Below are 8,509 nucleotides of genomic sequence, written 5' to 3'. Positions count from 1 at the left end.
TATCTCCTTATCTCCCTTGTGAGTCCCCCTATTTCTCCACCTCTATCACAGTGTCTTTGTTCTTATCTCCCATATATCTCTATATTTAATATATATATATATATATATATATATATATATATATATTAAAATATATTAATATATATTATAATATAACAAATTTAATATTGTATTAATGCAAAGTTAGTAAATTTAATAATAATAATATTAGGGTTGATAATGTTCTTTTGCATGGTATTAATAATAATTTGGTCCATGGTATTTGGCCCATAGGCTTGTTATATAGCAAGCAATGAGAGGAATCAAATCTCTTGATGTGCAAAACTCTTTTTTGAGTCCAAAACTTGAGAAAAGGTTTTCACCTCGAGAGATTTTATCCCTCTTGGCGCTTGATAGATTCAGAGTTAACATGGATCTAGGCTGGTTTCAGTCGTGTGAGGCCAAAGAAAATCTAACAAACGGATGATTGATTTTATAAATAATATTTAAAATCATCTAATATTAATATAATCTTTTAAATATGCTAAATATGTCTCAGATTAATCTAGTCATTTTAATTTTAAATTTTCTTAGTTACCTTAGTTTGTTGAGATGATAAATATTGTGAATAACTTTAATGATGAAAAATGATGAAATTAAAATTTTGAATGTAAAGTGACAATGTAATAGCATTGAATGATAGAAAACGTGAATAATAAGAATATAGTAAATTACAAATAGGTGATTAATCTCAAACTATTTTCTTCTACTATTTTTATTGTCACCCTTGTTACTTTTGTCGTCTTTTCATATTGATTATATGAAAAGGATAGGTTAAATCATAAACCATTTAAATCTTTAGCTCGAGATATTATAGTAAACATCATACCTTGTCCCTCTTTCTCTCGAATATTATTAGGTTGAATTACTATAACACAAAAATCAATGTACATTGTCAATAATATTTTATGCTTACACTAAAATCAATGCATCTAATGCAAGAAAATAAATAAGATTAGAAAACAACATTTACATTGAAGTCAATTCATGTAATACAAGTAATCAAATATGATTAGAAATCAACATTTACACTCAAATTAATGCATCTTGTGAAAGTCAGAAAATAGGTTTATAAACCAACATCTACACTAAATTCAACGAATTTAGTGCAAGCAATCCAACATTATTAGAAATAAACATCTACATTGAAATCAATGCATCGAGTGTAAGCAATCAAATAGGAATAGAAATCACCATATAAACTAAAATCAATGCATGTAGTGCAATAAATATTCTTCCCTCTCTTCCCACTCCATACTATGCCAATGAGATACTAAGGCGATTCCACATGGAGAAGTGCAAGCCAATGCAAACTCCTATAGCTGGTAACTGGAGGAAGGAGGATGATACTTTAGGTGAGGTAGTAGCTTCTATTGTTTATCTGTAGCTTGTGGGTTCACTAATGTATCTAGTGAACACACGACCATATTTGTGCTTTGCGTTGAACCAGCTAAGTCAAGCTATGGTTCAGCCTACCAAGCTATTTTGGAAGGCAATGAAACATGTGCTGAGATACCTCAGAGGCACATCTTAGTATGGATTGTGGTACAGATGGACAAAGGGATTAAAGCTTCAAGGCTTCATAGATGTTGATTGGGCAGGGAGTCCATCAAACCAGAACAGCAGTTCTGGAGGAATCTTCAACCTTGGTTCATTTTCAATTTGTAAAAAGGGTCTTTTTCACCTCTAATTACCTCACATTAACTTGTCAATCTAGGAACGATTTTCTATCTCAAAGAGTGTACTCAGTTTGAGGCGGTCATTTGTTAGAGTAATGCTAGTAGTATAGTGCTCAAGAAAATACAAGTGTAAACGGATGCTTAAAATAAAATCTACTTACAGTAAAGCACTTTAAAGTCTAAATCATGCATTCAGAAGACTAAGTAAATTATCAGTCAAGGGTACAGTAACAATAACTCATCCCTCTGTAAACTGATGTAACTAAAGATAATCAAGGAACAAATCATCAATCTAGGAACTAGACAATGAATGTCAATGCTCGCTACAATTTCAGATCGTTCAATGCAATGGCAATGAAAATAACAGGAAATGGAACATCAACTATAATTGAAATAGCAACTAGGCTTGATAAACAACGAAACCTTACTCTAAGAAAATGAAGGCAGCAATCATATCCTACAGAAATCAAAGAGCAATCCTTACTCTAAGAATAAATCAGACAGCGAATAGAAATGGAACGACAACCAATTAGTAATGAAATATAGAACAACGCTTAGAGTCAATTGTGAATATATAGTACCGAAACAAATAACACACACAGCACACATAGAAATTGAGAGAAACAGTAATCTAACTTTGATACCACAAATATTGATCTTAGATATAAAGGATAACGATCACAATTCATAATGGAACAACAATGTCAATTGAACAGCAATCATAATGAAGTATAAACCATAGACGAATACAGTAATACCAACTTAAGAATATTACAACCCGATTACTCTGTAATTGAACAGTGATAGCATTCTGTAAAGAACAGTAAGGTTACATTAATGACTTAAATGAACAGAAATACGTTATAAAGTCAGAATGAACAATACGACCTTCTTGTTACAAAGAACGATATTGTAAATATAACAGAACTGTGATATAAAATAACAAAACACACCAGATTACCGATCAAAGCTGATAATGAAAACCACACATGAACTAAAGATAATGGTACAGGAGCAAGTGTTCCACCAGGGCCGGGCCCTTAGCCTCCAGGGACACACCACTTGAAATTATTCCAGGATCAAAGATGGAACAACAACCAGATTTATATTAAAGCATTAAAACAGAGTTATAGTGGATCACTTCTCAACGAGAGTCGATGATCAAAGTTTTGAATACAACGAGAAATTACATAAAAGTAACAACAACTCGTCCCCTGGGCTAGCAGTGCTGCCCCTTTTTATAATAGCTGAGCAGAGATATCAATGATGCAAAAATAGTTAAGATTGTGATCCCTCAAGATCAGAGGATCCTGAGGGATTCGCCAAACTGTTAATTCCAATTATCCCTTTGTTTTCTTGTGCCGATTCGATATCTCCTTTTCCTTTCCTTGGCTGATATGCTTTACTTTGGATTGTCGTGTCTGCATATGGTTTCCTGCCATGGGGATAGCAGTTAACTCTGCTCTGTCGTTTTCCTTGGGACATAAATCTTTCGTTTTCCCCTTTTTCTACATAAGAAAATGGCGATTATTAGTTATCTTGCGTTACATACAATCCTCATAGATTTTGCCATATTTTCTTATTAATTACCTAGTTCATGATGCAAAGGGATTATAAGTCTTTAAAGAAAAGATGAAAAAATAATCAATAAAACATACCTTCTTCAGTACTCCACACACCCCCCCGCATACTTTTTTTCATGCCCTCATGAAAACATTGTAGTTGACATGTAAGGTAGTGAGAGAGTAAGCTGGAGACGAAATCTCATGTGGTGGTCTACAGCCATGATGCCTAACTAGGTGTTCAAAAAGATGGCTTGTCTGGCCCTCAGGCATCTCATACAAGGCTTGGTATCTAGGTGCAGGGTGCCAAATAATCGGACTCCGAAACCTAGATCCTAACCAAGATGGCCCTGCCCTCAAGATAAGTTCACTACAGAGGCTTAAACGATCAACGACTAACTTAAAGTTCTCATACTTAAATGGTTCCCTAAGTTGGATGTTCAGATTAGAGGTCTGATATCGAAATTTAGCAGCTGTAATGGCAAGGTCCTTAATGGTAAAGAAGTATTCTATCCCTTGCCGATTGATTGTTGTATGAATGGGTCCTAATGCATCAATCACGCCTGGAGTCCTCATGAGGCTCCTGTGTTTGTTCCATAACTGTAATGGATCTCTAGGCTCAGCTCTTACCCATAAGTATAATCCGTTTTCTTGTCTTTGGAAGGCATTATAGGTTTTAAGCCATTTGATTTGATTAACTCCAAATGAAACAAATGCCTGCAGTTGGATATCCCCAACGAAAGGGCCGGGGTTCTGCTCTGTCTCCTGATCTAATACGAGGTTATGCAGATAGAATTCACATAGTAGTCTTTGAACCTTTACTCCATAGTGCTTACAACAATTTATAAAGTCATAAATGGTATTAATTTGTATAGGGGCTCCTACTTTGATGGCCTTAATTTTCAATTGCAAATATCGTTCCATTAAAAACAAGGCATAATTCTTGGTAGGGGCTCTACATGCTAGGACGTCAGTGTACAAAGAGCATAAGGTATCCATCTGTCTGATAACTACATCTAATCTATGAGTTACCTTTGTGACTTTTTCTTCTTCCTTTCGCCATCCTTCAAAGGCTTGGCTTTCAGATACATTGACATTCCTTAGCTGTTATTGTAATTCTTCATACTTTTCTCGAGAAATCGTTTTTTCTGTGAGTTTTTCTACTGCTTGTTGAGCTTGCATCAAACCCTCTCATAGGGTTACTATCCTCGGATCGTTGTCCCACGTAGTAGTGGCCAGTGGAAGATTTACTTGAATCTTCTTATTGCGTCGCCTCATGTTTATAGTCTGCATTCCTTCAGAGGACTGTGCCTCTGTCTGAACTTCTTTGTCATAGGCCGATATATCGTCTATTTGCACTTCAACATGGGCAACAGTGGAATGTTGTTCCTTTTTCTTTTGAACAATAGTCTGCACTTCAACAGGGTTTTGAACGGTAGACTGTTCTTCAACAGCATTTTGAACAACAGACTGTTCTTCAATAGGGTTTTGAACAACAGGCTAAACATGGGTCCTCCGAACCTTTTTCTTGGGGGGTCTCACTAGAGTGGTTTCACGTCTTACCCCTGAAGTCCTTTTTTCTCTCTTTCTCATTTTCAAAACCCTGATTTGCTGTCGAAGTCAAGCTATCACATTTAGTAATCTTTGCTGTTCTTTTCGTAATCGTTTAATTTCTTTTGTTTCCTTAGAAGGAACAGTTGTCCGTTTACTCGGGCCTGGACTGTTATCTTGGACAATTCCCTGGTTTTCTTCTTGGGGTGCTCCTTCGCTATTTTGTTCAGATTGCTCAGGTGTAGAAACCCTAACTGGCTCTGTTATTTCCTGGGTAACTTCTTTGTCCACCCCTTCTTCTTCATGCAATTCTTCCGGTGTAGTCTGGCTGGGAGCGGATTGTTCCCCTTCTATATCTTCATCATTTTCTTCTCCTATCATACTTACATCATGAATAGAATGATTCTCTTAATTTTCTTCCTCGTTGCACAATTATTCGGGTGAATTTATATCCTGAGCAGAGTCCTCTTTTGGTTCTTCCTCAATCTGGAGGCTTAGCGTGCTGAGAGGTTCGACATATTCACTCATATTGGCTAGAATTTGGGCCAATTCATCCTCTTGCAATGGATTTTGCAATGGACTCTATTCGTATTGCTCTCTCTCCACCTCCACCTACTCAGGCTGCTCGGTCTCTTCCTTTGTTTCTCCTTCCTCATTTCCTTCCAATTCTTTCTCATTCTCTTCTCCTTACAATTGCGGGGGTTGCTCGTTCCCTGAGTCGTCTATCTCCACAGGTTGGCTGGTGTTATCACTTAGAACTTTAAACATTTGTATATATAGTCTTTTGTCCAAGTTTAATGTCAAAAGGTGGTGTCAAAATGTTGTTATTCTATATTTCTTACTTAGGGTTGGAATTTTAAAGGGGTTTGATGTAAAATGTGTTCTAATCTTATGGGTCATCCTCCGCCATCATGTTTTCATAAGTCATGTCTTGTCTCATTCATATCACCAATCCTTTCCATAATTTCGCAGCGCAGCCTCCTATTGGTCAGTTTTGCAGCGTATTTCCGTAATTTTGCAGCGCAGTTTCTTATTGGTCAATTTCGCTGCATAATCATGGTTTAGCCATTCCGCAGCGTGTCACCATCAAGCCGTTTCGCAGCACATTTTGACAATTCAAAACTAGCCGCGCTGCGAAATCGCGGATTCCTGCGTTTTGCAGCAGATATTTTTCAGAGGGTCATGTCAGTTGTTGAGTCATCGTTCCCGTCCGTTCATGTCAGTTGGCGTACCTCCCAAATACTCATAAACCATCACTCCACCAATAGGTTTGTAGGCATGCACATTAATATTATTCAAATTGGTTTTGCCGTGCATAGATTTTGCATGATGATCTTAAATGCTGCGTAAACGGCCAGCCTGGGTAATGAGATATTTGAATTGCAAGCGAGCCCGAGTTTATCAAGTGAGCCTGAATTGCAAGCGAGCCTGAGTGAAAAAGAACTGAAACATCAGTTTAGTTGGAGCTGTTGGTAATTGACTGTGCGGAAATTTCAAAGGAAAATGGAGAGGAAGGGGCATAGGTCTAGGAAATGTCAAAGAACAGAGCCTGAAGGTTTGGACCTCGCACTAAGAGATGAAGGCGTGGAGAAAGCCTTCAAGGATGCCGGCTGTTGGAATTTCTGTGAGAAGCTGCAGGGTGGCCATGCTCAGGTAACAAAGGATTTTGCCTTAAATTTCACTGGTTTGAATTTGAAAGTTGCTATGCTAGAGGTTCAAGTGTCCCCTGAGGCCATTGCTGCTGTAACTGAGATTCCAAGGGGGGGAGAAGAGTGGTTTAAGAACTTTAAATTTGATTTGAACCCCTGCAAAGAATTTCTTAAAGAGGCATATGTGAATGAGGATTTAACAAAGGCAGTGCCTAGAAGCTATGTTAAGGAGCACTATGCTCTTCTTCTCACATGTATTCAAAAGTATTTAACCTGTGAGGGTAGATATAACAAGGTTTACTCCTATCACTTTAAGTTGTTGTTGCATTTTACTCGTAAAGCATCCATAGATATTCCATTTTACCTGTTTCGTAGTCTCAGCAAAATGTGTGATAAAGTGCAATTAAGAAAGGATGAATGTGAAACATCATTATTTCACCATGGTTTGGTAAAACTCTTAGTGCTGGATGGTCTTCAAAAAATTGGTAGAGATTGGAACTCTTTTATCTTCATGGCTGGTTTCCAGAGTAAAACAGGGCTTACTCCACAGCCGGTTAGAGAAAGAGAAAAATCAGTTGATGAAGAGCCCACAATAGCCCAGCTTCGAAAGGAAGCAAAGGATAAAAAGAAGGCCAAGTCACAGTTGAAGAAATCAGTGAAGCCACTGATTATTAAAGAGCAGCCTCAACCATCATCAAAAGAGAAAACTAAGCATGAGAAAGTTGTACCTGGACCAAGTGAATCTAAAACAGTGTCTAGAGCTAGGACAAGGAGTCAAGTAAGTAAAGATAAGGGCAAAGCATTGGCTGTTGAGGAAAGCCCTACATCTAAAGCCAGCTTGAGTGATTTGCTTGAGGCCATTGAGTTTGAGCAGGTGGAGCCAGTGCATATTGAACCAATGCACATAGATTTAACTCAATCATCACCGGAAAGCACTAAGAAATCTAAAGCTTCAAAGAGACTGAGGTTTGAAGAGCCCGGTGATGAATTTGTCCTCAAGCCAAGAAGACCTGTTACAAGAAGACAAGTAAGGGAAGCCTCTAAACTACGTAGAATAGAGGAAGTTGAAAAATTGTCTAGAGCAGAGGTGGCAGAGAAAAGCAAGCAAAAGCACTCCAATAGAACAGTCATTATTTCCCAAGGAGGTAATGTTATAGCCATAAAGGACCAGCTGGAGGCAGAAAAGATTGAAATTGATAAGGTGAAGAAAGCCACTAGGGAGGTTGCAGTCAGATATGCAAACTATCGGAAAGCTGTGTTAAAGGGGAGTAAAAACCTAGTAAGCCAGGTGGATTCAGTAACTGATGTCTACACATGGACGGTTCCAGCTCTCAAACAGGCCCAATGCATCAGAAAAATAAACATGTGTTTAAAGACCGAGAACAAAGCCATGAAAAGGAGGATTAAAGAATTGGAATCACAGCTAGGTCAGTGGAAGAAGGTGGAAGAATTAAAGGCTCAGCTAGATCAATTAGCTGATAAATAAAGTTGCTGCTCAAAGAGAGGTATTGTTCTAAGTTTTGTAAAATTTTGGCTTAGTTTCATTATTTTAAAGGCATCTAGACCCCTGCCATATATAAAGGAGTTTTAGCCATTGGAGGTATAAGCAGTGAAAAACTCAGAGCAAATACAAGCTGTATAAACAAAAAACAGCGGTTTCGTAGCGCGCTACGAAACTGCTGTAGGTGCTGTTTTTGAACGAAAACAAACAGTTTGATGGGAGGATCAGATATTTGCCAAAGGAAACACCTAGGGAACATTAATAAGACCACATGAAGTTAACATAAGCCATTCAAATGATGACAGGTGTGCCTCTTTTGTAAAATGAAGTGTTTTTGTCTCAAGTTAAAGTTTTCATCATAAAGGCACTTTATGTTTAGTTATTAGGGTTTGGAAGGAGGTGCATACGAGGAGTATTGTTTTGGCTTGCACACCTGTACATCAACTAAGCCTCCAGCGCATCTGGTATCATGATGGTGCTCTTCATTTTTGGGGTGTTAAAGAGTTGGAAACATGCTGCTACATTTTC

The sequence above is a fragment of the Pinus tabuliformis genome, chromosome 3_2 (assembly GCF_031772625.1).
Source record: "Pinus tabuliformis cultivar Carrire ecotype Pingquan chromosome 3_2, CPIR1, whole genome shotgun sequence".
Lineage (NCBI taxonomy): Eukaryota > Viridiplantae > Streptophyta > Pinopsida > Pinales > Pinaceae > Pinus > Pinus tabuliformis.
This window is presented reverse-complemented; position numbering follows the sequence as displayed.